The sequence below is a fragment of the Dermacentor albipictus genome, chromosome 3, assembly GCF_038994185.2.
Source record: "Dermacentor albipictus isolate Rhodes 1998 colony chromosome 3, USDA_Dalb.pri_finalv2, whole genome shotgun sequence".
Taxonomy (NCBI): Eukaryota; Metazoa; Arthropoda; class Arachnida; order Ixodida; family Ixodidae; genus Dermacentor; species Dermacentor albipictus.
The window spans coordinates 154,477,393-154,492,530 of NC_091823.1; the positions used below are offsets into that span (position 1 = coordinate 154,477,393).

At 47.6% G+C, this 15,138-nt stretch overlaps 1 protein-coding gene and 1 non-coding gene across 2 annotated transcripts in view; one reads left to right on the forward strand and one right to left on the reverse strand.

The window, feature by feature from the left end:
• The first annotated feature begins 3,619 nt into the window (after positions 1 to 3,619).
• LOC135920015 (uncharacterized) overlaps positions 3,620 to 15,138 on the forward strand; it is a 69,325-nt gene continuing 57,806 nt past the window's right edge. The window contains exon 1 of the mRNA XM_065454081.2: positions 3,620 to 3,772. The gene's annotated coding sequence lies outside the window, so the exon portion shown is untranslated. The remainder of the gene's footprint in view (positions 3,773 to 15,138) is intronic.
• Positions 5,481 to 5,555, reverse strand: TRNAS-GGA (transfer RNA serine (anticodon GGA)). The gene has a single exon. It is a non-coding gene; the product is annotated as a tRNA-Ser (tRNA).

The following is a 15,138-nucleotide window of genomic DNA, read 5'->3' on the forward strand; positions in this document are numbered from 1 at the left end:
CGTGCTATGGCGGCGAAATTCCTCACGAAGCGGCGAAAGTACGAACAAAGGCCGATGAAGCTGCGCACATCCTTGACACACTTCGGAACAGGGAAGTGCGTAACAGCATGGATCTTGCCTGGGTCCGGTTGCACTCCGTTCGCGTCAACAAGATGTCCAAGGACAGTAATCTGGCGACGGCCGAATTGGCATTTCGATGCGTTGAGTTGCAGACCGGCTCGCCGAAAAACGTCCAGGACTGCTGAGAGGCGCTCGAGGTGCGTAGCGAACGTTGGGGAGAATACGATAAGGTCGTCCAAGTAGCACAAGCACGTGGACCATTTGAAACCGGGAAGAAGGGAGTCCATCAAGCGTTCAAAAGTGGCAGGAGCGTTACATAGGCCGAACGGCATCACCTTGAATTGATAAAGACCGTCGGGTGTTACAAAGACAGTCTTCTCGCGGTCGAGATCGTCCACGGCAATCTGCCAATAGCCGGAGCGAAGGTCAATAGAGGAGAAATAGCGAGCACCGTGGAGGCAGTCAAGGGCGTCATCAATCCGAGGTAGGGGATACACGTCCTTATTGGTAACCCTGTTAAGGTGCCGATAATCCACGCAAAAGCGCCATGAGCCATCCTTCTTTTTTACCAGCACAACCGGTGACGCCCAAGGACTACATGACGGTTCAATAACGTTCTTGGCAAGCATTTTGCGAACTTCTGCGTGAATAACTTGACGCTCAGCTGGTGACACTCGATACGGGCGGCGATGAATAGGAGGGGCATCGCCGGTATTAATGCGATGTTTGACAGCTGTAAGTTGGGCTAAAGGACGATCGTTAAAGTCAAAAATATCGTGGTAGGAAAACAGAACGCGGGAGAGTTCACGAGCGTGCTCGGAGGGCAAGTCGGGGGCAATCATTTTCCGTAAGTCAGCGATGGAACAATTGGTCGACTGCGATGGTAGAGGAGTATCGGATGAAGTGTCGTCTACTGCAATGGATGCTACTGAGTGATCCTCGAAGGAACAAAGCTGGGCCAAAGACATCCCGCGTGGCAGCACTTGTGTCGTCAAGCCAAAGTTGACCACTGGCAGGCAGACGCAATTCGCCGTAATAGATAAAACTGTATGGGGTACTGTGATCCCGTGTGTAAGGAGGACGTCTTGCATAGGAGCCGCGATGTAGTGACCGTCGGGGACTGGTGGGGATGATACTAGGTCAACGTATGTCAGTGCCGAAGGTGGCAAGCGAACGAAGTCGCCGGAACTGAGGCGACTGGGGTGTGGTTCAGCAGGATCCAGAACAGGCAGGTCAAGGCGGAGAGTACTGGCGGAACAATCGATGAGAGCAGAATGTGCGGAGAGGAAGTCTAAGCCGAGGATGACGTCGTGGGGACAGTGGGTGATGACTGTGAATAGCACGATGGTTGAGCGATCGGCGAAGGAGACGCGGGCGGTACACATACCAATTACGGGGGCTGTTCCGCCATCGGCGACACGGACAACAGGCGTCGTGGCGGGCGTGATAATTTTCTTCAGCCGGTTACGAAGGTCATCGCTCATTACGGACAAATGCGCCCCAGTGTCTATGAGAGCAGACACAGAAACACCATCGACTTGCACGTAAAGAAGGTTCAGATGAGTGGGCAAAGTCAGTAGAGGATTTGGCGGCGTAGGGAGCAATGCAGCGTCACCTCGGGGCGCTGCATCGTCTAGTTTTCCGGCTGGGAGCGGCGTCCAAAGGGAGTCGGCGAATAGGAGCGACGGGGCTGGGGAGAGCGAGATTTTCGTCGTTGGGGCGAAGGCGAACGAGAATAGGGGGGGTTCGTTGCAGGAGAATCAGTGGCGGCATTATCGGAGCGTCCGGCATAGGGACGAGAAGGGCCACCTGAGGTGCGAGAGTAGGCAGTATAAGCAGACCGGATCGGGGAACTCCGGCGACTACGACAGTGCCGAGAAATGTGCCCGATTCGATGGCAGTGGAAACAAATAGGCTTGTCGTCAGCAGTGCGCCATTCAGATGGGTTGCGGAAATGTGGTGGATAAGAAGATGCGATACGGGGCGAAATCGAAGAAGCCGGGCGGGTATCAGGGCGATGGGCCGAGCAGATGGTGTGAAGACCCATGTTTTCAAACTCCTGGCGGATAACTGCCTGGATCAGTCAGACCGTGACTGCAGATGTGTTGGTGGGACTGGAGTCGAAGGCAGCCGGATAGGCGGCCTCGATCTCATGCCGGACGATCCTGGTAACATCGGCAGTGTTGTTGGGACGAGGAGCGTCGGCACAGGAAGATGTCGCTGGGGTGTTGGGCAGACGGGCAAACTGCTGGTCAATACGTCGGCTTTTGGCGAGGTCCAGGCGGCGGCACTCTTTTATAACAGCATCTACCGTGGCTACGTTGTTGCAAACGAGCAAGTTGAAGGCGTCATCGGCAATGCCTTTGAGGATGTGGGAAACCTTGTCTGACTCAGTCATATGGGCGTCAACTTTGCGGCACAGAGCGAAGACATCCTGAATGTACGTGACATAGGGTTCTGTTGACGTCTGCACACGGCTGGAAAGCGCCCTCCGCGCGGCAAGTTGTTGACCGTAGGGGTTGCCGAACAAGTCTCGAAGCTGTGTCTTAAGGGAATCCCAACTGGCGAGCTCATCTTCGTGCGTGCGATACCAAACTCGAGGTGTGCCACCGAGGTAAAAGACTACGTTGGCGAGCATAATAGTAGGGTCCCACCGGTTATTGCGGCTGACGTGTTCATACAGGCGGATCCAGTCATCGACGTCTTCCCCATCTTGGCCCGAGAATACGCCAGGATCACGGGGAGCGGGAGAGTGATGTAGGTCGTCGAAGTGGCAGCAGGTGTCGGAGCCGGCGGAGTCGGGTTGTCGTCGCCGGGAGCCATGAAGGAAGGCTCGACGTACCGTCCACTGCGAAGCTCCGTGACGAGGTACAGGGAACGTCCACCTCCACCAGATATGTTACGTAGGAAGACGCAGAGGAAAAGCTATGTACAAATATATTTACAAGGAAAATACGCTGCGCTTGGCCAAGAGGCAACAGCCCGCGCTAGCTTCAAATAGTCGTCGTCGTCTTCACGCTGCTGGACTTTCGTGATCGCACATATTGTGCCGTAGCAATATTATACCTGGTATACCCCCAACGCCCCCGGAAGACCATAAATCACCAAAAACTTGCGCGACATCATTCAATGGAAGGCTTGAAGTGTTGCCGAAAGCAGTGGCCCTTTGCAGAATATCATGCACGAGCACAATGACATCAAAACGACGAAACTAAAAACGCCGAATTTGACAGAACAACGAATTCGCCACGAAAAATGGCAAGCGGCAAACCCAATAATGAAATATTTTAGGGAGATATTTTTTTCTGTCAATTCTGTTGTTAAAACATGTGGTGTTTATAGCGGTGACAGATGGAAAACAATTAAAATGCAACCATGCGTGGGTTCTCTGGCACCTCATTTTATTGGACGAGGCGAATATCACAATTCTCTGTTTACAGGTACCGCAAGGGGAAGAAGCGGAGAGCGGCGCTCTTTATCTGAAGCGTTATCAGCCCCACAGAAGCGCCGAGTTGGTTCGCACCCCTAATCAGTGCTCGTAATAAGTTCAGCTCTTCAGCAGACAAGAGCGAGCCACATTCGACCGACGCGTAGCACCTACCACCAGTGTTTAGACCTTTCGTTTCTTTCTTCGTCTACCAAAAAACGTGTCAGACCCCAAAGCTCTGGGCAACTAATTGTGTCGAGAGAATCGAAAATTTTGCCAACAAAGGTAAGCACTTTGTTTCGCAGTCGTAGAAGGTGAGAAATTAAATTGGACGGCCATAACTGGGTAATGTTATGAACGCCTAAACATTGTCTAAATGTAAATAACATCTTCTCTGCTTAAGTGAAGTGGTGGGGGCATGCTCGCTGACACCTGTCATGATGTGTATGTGTTTAGACAGACGGCGTTGATAATCGTTTATATAAGCACACTATCATAGCTGTGAAATGTGCTTCCCAGATAATCCACGCAGCCAACTTCGTATTGACTACGTGTAAATTTCATAATATTTTCTATATTTATAATACGCTGTTTCTAATTTTAAACTCAAGCTCTGGAAAGATAATCACGTGTGACCTTCAGAACACTATGATATTTGCCCCCTTTGAGTCCTTTTAACTGCCTGCCAGAGTATAGTCATGTTTGATTTCGCTGAGTGTTTGCAACGTGAAAATCAACCGTCGTTATACTTAACAATACTATTGCAATTTTAGTGCATGGGTTGCTGATCGAACATATAATAACAAAATGTAAGATGTTCTTGCATATGTAGCAAGAGTTACTGGCGCTATCCCATTATCCTCTCTGGAAAGCATCCACTTATATTCGTTTTATTTATGTAATGTGACTAGCAGCGAACCTCTTATTGAAGCTCGATGGTATGGAGGTTCCCTGTTTCTATAGTAGAAAAAATTGTGTAGAGAACCAACCATTGGAGTGGTTAACTTCGCTTCTATAACTGACATAGCAATGGACCTCACATCTTCAGCAATACCTTGAAGGCACTAACTTCGCCTTCTCTCCTGTCGATGTCATAATTCGGACACTGAGCTGCCTTGTGGCGGCCATGAAACACTGTACTCCGGTTTCGTGCAAAGATAGTGGAATCATGTGAAATTGATTTCTTCTGCATCAGCTTTTCCACTTTCTCACTATCAAAAATATCAAGATAAGACGTTTGGTAAGCCAAAAAAGTGTACTTACAAATGACAGGTGGCGACGTCTCCTTGAAGTTTATGCACCAGCTCGCTGCGACGTAGTGGATTTTGACAGCGGCTTCTAATGCTTAGTTAACGGTAAACGTGACTATATTGTGTTCTAAGGAGTCAAAGGATGGACATGACGAGTTTGGGGAACTTGAGCTATGCCAAGGCAGACTTAACACAAGAATAATAATAATCATAATTTGAAATTCGTGAGGTCACAGTGCCGGGTTCTCGCACCGGGTTTTTGGCATGAATTTCAAAAAGCTAAATTTAACCTTCATTTCCTCTTCTAATAAGCAACCTAATATATTGAAGTTAACAACAGAGCTTTCCAAGAACGATTGATCAGTCTAAACTAATTGAACTAAATGAATTGGGGTGCCGCTTATAGGAAGTTGAAAACGATAAATAACAAACAGTCGTCACATACCAAATTTCTTTGCACCCAACGAATCGTCCATGGGACTTAATATTTGTATATATGGCTGATATGTGTTTGTAATAATAATAACCTATTTGTAATATTTTGCTCTTATCTGGCTATCAAGCATAGCTTGGGATTACGCAATACATTGACATATGTGACGTAGTAGTTCTGCGGAAACCCGCAAGGTGGAGAAAAGTAATGAATAAAGGGAAAATCAGACATCCACCCGTTCGTAGCAATTGCTACAAAAGAAACCCATACGGGTTCCTCGAAAGAAAAGCCTCATAGTTGCAGAAAAATTCGTCCTGGTCCGGGACTCGAACCCGGGACCACCGCCTTTCCGGGGCAGCCGCTCTACCATCTGAGCTAACCAGGCGGCTAGCAGATGGCAGGGCGAAGTCGAATTTGTCGACAACACGAAGCAAAGGCAAGAGTTTGACGTAGTGGTTCTGCGGAAACCCACAAGGTGGAGAGAAGTAATGAAAAAAGGGAATATCAGACATCCACCTGTTCGTAGCAATTGCTACAAAGGAAACCCATACGGGTTCCTCGAAAGAAAAGCCTCATAGTTTTTTAGCAGATGATCATATCAGCGCTGATAATGGTATGAAAAAAAAGATATTGCAGAGCACCTGCCATATGAGTGCGGCAAGCAGAAGCCCCGCAGGCAACCGGTTGTCGCGTCTTGGCACCATTGCCTCTCGAGACACTGGTGCGATCTATACATTCGAAGTGCATAATTAAAGCTTGTACTATTGCTTCCGGGAAATCTTTTCGTCAAGGAATTTGCCGAGGGTTTCGAGTATTGCATCTGAAGCACTAGATCACTTCCTTCTTTCACTTCACTTCCGTCACTTCTTTCCTGCCTCGGATGGTAGAAAAAATGGAAAACCACCGTCCTTAATACCAGTCAATTACGGCGGACGCGCTTACTTTGTACTGACTCTATGTGCTCGTAACAAATCGGCCCATCTCCTTAGAGAAATACCTTGACAGTCATACCTGTGGGATTGAGAAGACAGTGAACACTGCAGGTTCGTACATAGTTTTGATTCTAAAGCAATGTTTTTGGTTTCAAGGACGTTTTATACCCATTACCTAAAGGCTAGCGGAAAACTTATGCAAACAACATTAATTTCGTGCACTCGTTAAAGCTTCTGAATTTCATCTTCACCAGTCGGGCAGGTTATTAGGATTTAAAAAATATAAAGGTGGGGTTTTACATTGCGAAATTTATTCCGCGTATTTAAAGGCCTTCAGGGAGCCTTCTTCATATAAGCGGTGCTGCATATTGCCTTCTCATAACGCGATCCAATTCTCATTTGCCTCACTAAAAGGCCACGGCAATTCTGAGAATTGTCAAGTAGTGTGTAAGCATTGTTTGGCTCGGCTGTGACTTTGTTTTTCCTTACTTTTACTTACTTACTTTTCCTATCTTATGCGACTGGTCTTTCTTCTGCCAAAGAATGCCTAGGCTACAATAGACTGACTTTCTCACTGCATGAAATTTACCAGTTGAGTTGCAATCACGGGCAAGATCACGTCTTGATGGAGCGGAGCGGTGGAAAGGGAACATCGGCTGCCGCAGTAGCACGTGAGGCATTCTATGAGGGAAGAGTGCATCGCCACCACGCCTTCGCTGTCGCTCTTGCTAGATTGTCTTTTGCACGCGTTCCTTTGCCGCGCATGCTATCGCCCGCGTTCTAACTGTGTCACGGTAAGGCCTAATGTAACGCGCGAGGCCTCTGAAGCGTTCAAATGCCCCTGAAAGGTTCATAACTAGAGGAATGCTCATCAGCATTTAATAGGACACCAGGCCACATCAAAATCTCAAGTTTGGCCACCCTTAATCTCAGTTTACCCACTACAAATTTAAATTTGGCCCACCCACGAATATAGGTTGGCCCACCCACAAATTTCAAGTTGGTCCACATCGTAATATCAAACTGGCCAACACCGAAATTTCTGTTAGCGCATCTACAAATTTCCAGTTTACCCAACACCACATTTTACTTGGGCATCCCCTAATAAGCTTCCCGATGGATTTTCTAAGAATGCCAATGTACCTCTATGAGCATTCTCTGTTTATTGTTTTGCTTTACATTGCTTCTGATCACTGAAAAGATACCATGCATCTACATTTACACAATCATAACGATTATGCAGCCTAAGTTTAGAAATTACGCATTTTTGTGCAGACATAAGAGATTACACTTTTGGCGTGACAGGTCTGGGGACCTGTAAGAGTAAAATGATGCCATTACAATTTTACCACCTGGAAACGCGTTTCGAGTATTTCTATCCTTGTCCTAACTCAAACATTCAGATGGTACTCCGTTTATTACATCATACTACATATGTCTTTCGGAAGCCTAGGTATGAACTGTTACAATTTAGCACTTGCACCCGCTTTACGGAAGAAGCAGTGTACACCAGAAAAAACTACAACTGGCATGCCAACCATATCAGTGTTCGTGCAATAATGATAAAAAACAGCAATAAAAATGCCACATCTTGGAAGCCATTCTGTGAAGCTATTATCCACAGGAAGGCACCTACTAAAGTACGCATCATAAGATGGTTCACTGCTGCTCACATGCGGCAGGCGGACAAGTCCCTTGATATCGCAGAAGTGGAGGCGAGATACCTTTGTAGGAGCAGATAAGAGCTGGACGTACGTAGCAATTTGTGTGAAATAGAACATGCTCTTCGCCGTTACGGAACTTGTGATACTACGGCACAACCACCTTCCTTACGTACAAGAAGGCAATCAGATTAAATTGAACTTTCTTTTTCCCAGACGGCGTTTTCTGATCGGAATACCGTAAATATAAAAATAATAAATATGGCAGATCTCATGCGCTGTAGGATTTATTTTAAATGACCCTTTCGCTGATGTTTGTGAAGAACGCCGTCGTTGTTTAGCGATCTATTGCAAGTAAGGACCACACCACGTAGGTGCACACACATTCAGAGGGAACCATCCCACTCAACATATGCTCGCTACGCACAGCTCTGCATACCAGGCATTACGATGAACGAATGACGACGACGGAAGCAGCACAATGACATCATTACGCTAAAAAATCACGCCATGACGACGCTGTAATGGTGACGCTGGCATGAAGCAAATGACATGGCAACACCGGAATCAACAAAAAAATGAAGTTGATGGAGCTATAACGAGGGCGTAATGTCAACTTCCCGACGACAGTGGCAAGACTGCTATGAGATGATGATGCTGAAATGATGAAACTGTGATACCATTGCTATAATGATGACGATGTCATGACGACTAGTGTGACGAAGGAAATTATGGCGATGAAGTGAAAACGACAGCATGATTGCAATCGTATGATGGATGATAACGGGATCACGTAATGGCTTTATGATTCTGAAATTACGACTGTTGACGCAGACGCAATCACAAGGGGACACACTACTACACATCCACAATAAAACGACGACGACGACATGGCGTCAATGCAATGATGGCAACGGCGTGTCCACGGCGAAATTACGAAAAAATTTAGGACTTCGTCATAAAGACCAACAGATGACGATATTTGAGCGACAATGAAGTGTCGACGTGACTAAAAACGGGTACCGAAGCTGCAATGGAATCCATGGGTTCCAGTCATGACGTCCAGGTGAAAGAGAGGGCTGTGATTGAGTTTATGACTGCGAAAGGTTGTGAATGCATCGCCATTTGTCGCCGTCTGACAGTGGTTTACGGGAATGCCTTTTTCAAGTGGGAAGAACTTGGAAATACCAAAGTCCAGGCGTATGAAATCTACAGGATCAGCGCAGAAGTTAACGGGCCGCTACGGCCTATGATGAGGATTATCAACCTCAGGTGTACGAGTTGATTCGGGGCATTCGCAGTAGCAAGGAACACGAGGTCGCAAAAACACTCTCCATTTCCATTAGTTCAATGAACCACATCATTAAAGACCTCCTGCGTTCCAAGAAGATTTGGCCTCGTACTGTACACTTCCTCGACTCTTTCATGTCAGTCGTAAGTAGCCGTGGTTCCCAATGCGCGTAAATCTTCTTGTAAGACAGGAAGTCTTTATTGATGTAGTCCATTGAATCATTGGAAATGGCGAGTGTTGTTTTCATTTGGTGTCGCTTGATCCTGCGATTTCCTCAAGTCAACTCGTGCACCTGATGTTAATGAACCTCATCAGAAATCGTTGCGGGCCGTCGACTTCGGTGCTGATCTTGCAGATCTAATTTGGTTGGATTTTCAACTTTACCAGTCTTTGCCCACCTCCGCACAGCGCTGACGTCAGCACAGGCATCTCCGTAAGCGGCAGTCAGATAGCGGCGTTGATAGTCGCAAAACCTTCCGCAGTCATAAATTCGATTACAGCCCGGTGTTTCAAATGGATGTCGCCACTGCGTTTCATGAATTGCTCGATTGCTCCGGAACAAACGACAAATAGGAGGGTCGGACAAGTGTCATTATATAGCGCAAACATCAGCGCATTATTACTGAAGAGTTCAAAATGTTTGCGCTATTATTCGCATCGTAGAGGGAATGGATGCCTTATTTTCTAAATCGCCCTCGTAGTTACGACTTGATAAGCTAAACACTTTAAAAAAGGTCAACATGCAGCTGTGCAGACACTCTTATGTGGTGTGCAAAATACCTATGTATAAAGGAGAACCTAAAAATGCTTACTACAGAGTGTGTTGTGGAAATAATTACCTACATGACATTAAACCGGAGCGTGAATGAATAGCTGGAGAAAAGGATCACAGCACGGGCGACCATTAAGACAGGTAGTGGGTTATAGTTACGTGCTGAAAAACGGATGAAGTTTGAGAGTGTTAACCAAGGAAAAATGATGTCGTTCGCTTAAAGCAAGCTAGAAATAGAGCAGTGCTTAAAGACAGGTCTCTCATGGCACATTGGTTTAATAACACGATTGGCAAAAGCAATATTAGTGGAGGCATCTTACGTTATTTTTCCTTAACAGTGTTATAAAAGTAACTAATAAATGAGGTTTGGCGAAAAATGGGTGATTTTAGTTATTTGCGCGGACGAAGAGCAATGAGACCCTGAACGATGATTTCCAAATGCTAACTTTTCATATACTCACAAGAAGGTGGGGGATGGGGAGGTGGAGCAGATCGCCAACAGTGTTGTATGATCACGTGCTTAACATGATATCACAAAGAGAAGCTATGAACCAGCCATTTAAACACGCACCAGTTATGGCGGCGGACGGCGTTCACTACCGCACTCCCTCCCCGAAGAGCTGCTGAACCTCTCAGGTCCAGTCGAATAGTCACAGTGTTTCGCCTCTTACTGCGTTCGCACCGCGCTGTTAATCGGAAGGAAGTCGCTGATGCTTCATGCGAAACGCTGACAAGAGTCGCCACAGCTCCAGGGCATGCCTAATCAGAATTCACCACATGAGCTAGTTTGCCGTGATCACACAAGACCACCTCGCATCGAACGCGAACTTACACAGGAAACTGCTTGTTTGTGGGATGGAACACTTTGTACGGTCCATATCAAGGTGGTTGGAGATGCCGCAGAAACACCTGTAAGCAAGACCAAAGTTTAGAGTGCATGTGTGCGGGCCGCGGCACTGTCTTACGCGGTGGTATAGAACAAAGCTTGCCCATGATGTCCCGCAAGCGGCTAGTATAGTCGGTAGTAGCAATAGGTCTTTGACCTCCACAGCGTGTGAAAATTTTGCCACGCAGTCGCAGTGTGGTTACACACATAAGTTCGGTGGTGCTTTAGCCGCGGAATGGAGGACATGGTGCTTAAATTGTGGACAGCTTCGACATTGTAGAAAGTTCGTCTTAGGATGCTTGGCAGGTGATCTCAAGCAAGAGGTGCCGCTCAGCCGTGCTATGCTGCTGAAAAAAGCCGATCGACACGGGCTTCCGCGGTCTTCTGTAACTGTGGACCACGACGCCGCGATCTACGGACTGGTACACAAAAGCGTCGGTGATTGTGTGAGTGGTAATGTCAGCGAGAAACACAGCTTCAAGCTAGCCTGTAAATATTTCCACGCAGGTGAGTAAATACGACTGATATTAAAAAGTGGTAGCGGTCTGACAATGCCGAAGTGCACATGCTTAAATCGTGGCCTGGCGCTGGGAATCCTGGGTTGCAGTGGCATCATGGTGTGGCGCCGGACTTTGGAGAGCTGGCGTGCACGATCGGCCATCTCGATTTACACGTGGCCAGATGTATCTCGCCGTCACTAGCTTTCTTTGTGGCGCGAGCATGGGGATGTGCCAGCTTGTGCAGGGGTAGGAAGACGCTACGATGAAGGCCATAGGCAATGAAAGGACGAGAGCTGTACGTTGACACGTCGCGGCACCCTAAATCTTTTAAACTGTGCACAGGTAACCATTGCTACTTCAGAGCGGTTAATGTTGTCAGCGACTGGCTCAGTTCTTTACCTGCTTGCTGAGGTGAAACTAACCGAGCGAAATTAGTTTCCCTCGAAAAGGACTACATACTGCACTCTGTTCAGATGCCGAATGTCCGTAGAGAACTCGGATATGTAACTGATCTGACGTAGCTCACGCGCAGTGTGCGTTCCTCTATCTGATGTCAGGAGAGGCAGTCTTCATGTGAGGTGTTTGTCGTCTGTAAGCGTAAAGAAATTCACGTGCTCGAGATAGTGATGACAAAGCAGGATGGCGACATAGATGGCAAGCAGCTCTCGGCCGAAAGTGCTGTAGTGTTCTTCTGAAGGGGTCAGCTTTCTCGAGAAGAAAGATGTGGGGCGTCGGACTACGTTGCGCAGCTGCTGTAGCACTAGGTCAACGGCTGTGTATGAAGCGTTGACGATGATGCACTGCGGTATGCCTGGCTGTGGCTACAAGTGCAAAGCAGCGTTTGCGAAAGCCTCCATGACTCGATGGAAAGCTTTGCATGCTTCGTCAGTCCAAGAGAGGGTTCGCGCCACACTCTCCGCAATTGATAGTAGGCCGTGTAGAGGGTGCAAGATATCCGCGCACTGAAGGACAAAACGGCGATAGAAGTTAGCCAATCAAAGGAACTCGCGGAACTGCAGCTTAATACGTGCCTCATAATCAGAAAGCGGTTTTGGCACGTAAAACCCCATAATTTAATTTTAATTTTAATTGCAGCTTAGTGTGTTTTCGGAAATTTGCGCGCAGCTTTGACATTTTCCGGGTGGGGGAGAACTCCAGCATTTTATTTGGTATGACCCATAAAGGTTAGCTTGGACACACCCACCTGGAAATTTGCTATATTGACAATCACCCCATGTGCAGAGAGACATCCAAAAACTGTTCGTACACGTTCCCCGTGTTCACATAAAGTGGCGCTAGCATAAGATCATCCACATCAGCGTGGCAAAAATTTTTGCCAGGTAAACACCGTCCATAAACCGCTGAAAGGGCTTTCCAGAGTTGCGGAGCCCGAACGACATCCGCAGAAATTCACAAAGGCTGAAAGCTGTTGCTATCGTGGTCTTCAGCACGTCCTGTTGTGCCACTGGTGGTGTGCATTCATGAGGTCAACTTGGAGAAAAGTGTAGCACGGTGCAAGTTCGTTGTAATATCAGGAATGTGGTAACGGGTAGCGGTCCGGCAGAGTTGCTCCACCTAGTGCCCAATAATTTCCACACATGGTCGCCAGTGATCTGATGCCGGTTTTTGTACCAGGTGAAGACGATACGTCCAAGGGCGCTTGACAACGGCCGGCTGATACCAAGCTCAAGCATGTGATCGAAGGTTTGGCGAAACAAAATGAGGGTATCAGGGGACATGCGACATGCTGTGGCATGGACGCGAGGACAAGACGTAGTATCCTGATAGAGCACGTTACCCTGAGCCTCAGTGTGCGCCTATGTTTGGTGTTTAAGTCCTCGAAAATCGTTCAGTATTCTCGCAAAGCGTGAGGTTAAGGCTGGTCCGACCAAAGTTGGGCTCAACGGACGGCGTCTTGAGGGCTTGCCGTGAAATGTTGCTTCCAACACAGGATCGTATAACCGCCGACTGCGCCCGTCTACTAAAATACAAAAATGATGAAAGCAATCGTGCCCGAGGACTGCAAATTTCACATCGGCAAGTATAATAACCCAGCCAATTGATCTTTTAGGCCTAGGGTGTTATAGAGCTAGCAGTGACCGTAACTAGCGATCGTTGTGGCATTGACTGCCTGAAATGTAAATGTGCTCAGGCGCCCTGCAGTCAACTGTGCACGTAGGGATAACGCTCGCCTCTGTGCATGTGCCCACAAGCAAACGGACGCCACAACGACGTTCGGTGAACACTGTGGTACAACTTTCTGTCAGTGTGGCAGCGTTGTCCGCCCTTAATGACGGCCTCTAGTGCTTCCCCGATACCCAGAGCGCCCTGCGTCACCATATTTCCTTTAGTTTCTGTCCCAACGCAGACACGGCATCTGTACGGGTGCCGTGCGCTGCTTTAAAGGGCGCGGTGTGCTTGCCTGCAAAGCGGCCATTTTGTCGCTGAGCCGCTGGACCTCTTCGCGAAGTTCTAGGAATTTGTTGGTAGAGGAGGTGGAAGCACTCAACTTGCAAGTTGGCCACGAAGATAGAGGGGGGTTGTCGCTGCCATTTTCGTGTCAGCGATGGCAACCACCTTGCCGAGAACTTTTTCAGCCACTGTCGCAATTGCAACGCACGCGATGTTGGGTAGACGCTGAAGAGGCATCTCGCACATCAGCGTGCTGTCGAGACCTGTAACGATTCGCAGCAATCGCTGCATGTGGCGCAATAGCTGAGATGGTCTGCGATCGCCAAGATCCGGATGGTTCAGGAGTGGCCGTAAGCGTTCGTATTCGGATGGTGTGGCGTCCAATGGGTGTCGCCTTCAATGGTTGGTAGGCGCACTCCGTAGGTGGGGCGAGACGCAAATCGGGGACCTCGCTGGCCCTAGCTGGTGGCCAACTGCTTATGATGTGATGATACCGCGTGAGGTGGGCTGTTATTATCCGGGTGTCGAAATGTGCTTCGACTTCATTGAACCAGAGCTCGGGGTCTGTGCGCCAAAACGGGGGTAGCTTCAGTTCGACTGCAGACACGATAGACACGTCGCTGTTGCTGTGCGTGCTCATGTTGGGTCACCACTGTTGGTTTGCGCGGACGGAGAGGAATGCGACCATGAGAGATGAATTGCAAACAAAGACTAACTTTTTATTCTCTCAGGAGACGGGGGGGGGGGGGTCCCTGCGCCAACAGACTTGCCTGGTCACGGGCGTAACATGGCGGCATGGAATGGGGCTATAAAATAGTCATGTGAACGCGCGCCACATTACTGGCGGATCACCGTCACTACAGTGATAGGCAGTGATCGTTAAGTTTAAGGAAACTTGAAAAAATCTCCTGTTTTAGACAACATAATTGTTTTCATTGAGCTGGACTATTCAAATAGGCGGACGTAATGATCGCGAGAAATCGAAACACAAACCTAAACAATTATTCAAAATTTAGTGGTTAACAATAACATCTCATTTGTTTACTTTACGGCACGTATGGCACTTTGCAAATTATAGCTAGTGATTTTGGAAGATGATACCTCCAGAAATAAATTTTACATTCGAGAAATGACATCACATTCGAGATATGATTTCCCAAAGTGTGGAACTAAATGCGTGGGCGTTCCAGCTACTTTTGTGCTTCGATGGAAAAAATTGTGTTTTGTTAAGAAAGTAAATCGAACAGCAGTGCATTTTTGCGGTGAGTTTGGTAGCGACTATGTTCGTACTGGTGTCAATCCGGAAATACACCCAGAGTGATTTCGCCTTGCAAAACCATTGGTACAATTCGTAAATTGCAATATGTGCTGTAAAGTAGTTATAGAAGAAGTTAATAAGTGAGTTGCGGTAATTAAATAAATATACGTTTTGATTTCTCTTGCATGCGATGTCTGCCTCACTGAAGAAACCAGCTCGAGGACTTGCATATTTTTCTTTCTGCAAATACGACCTT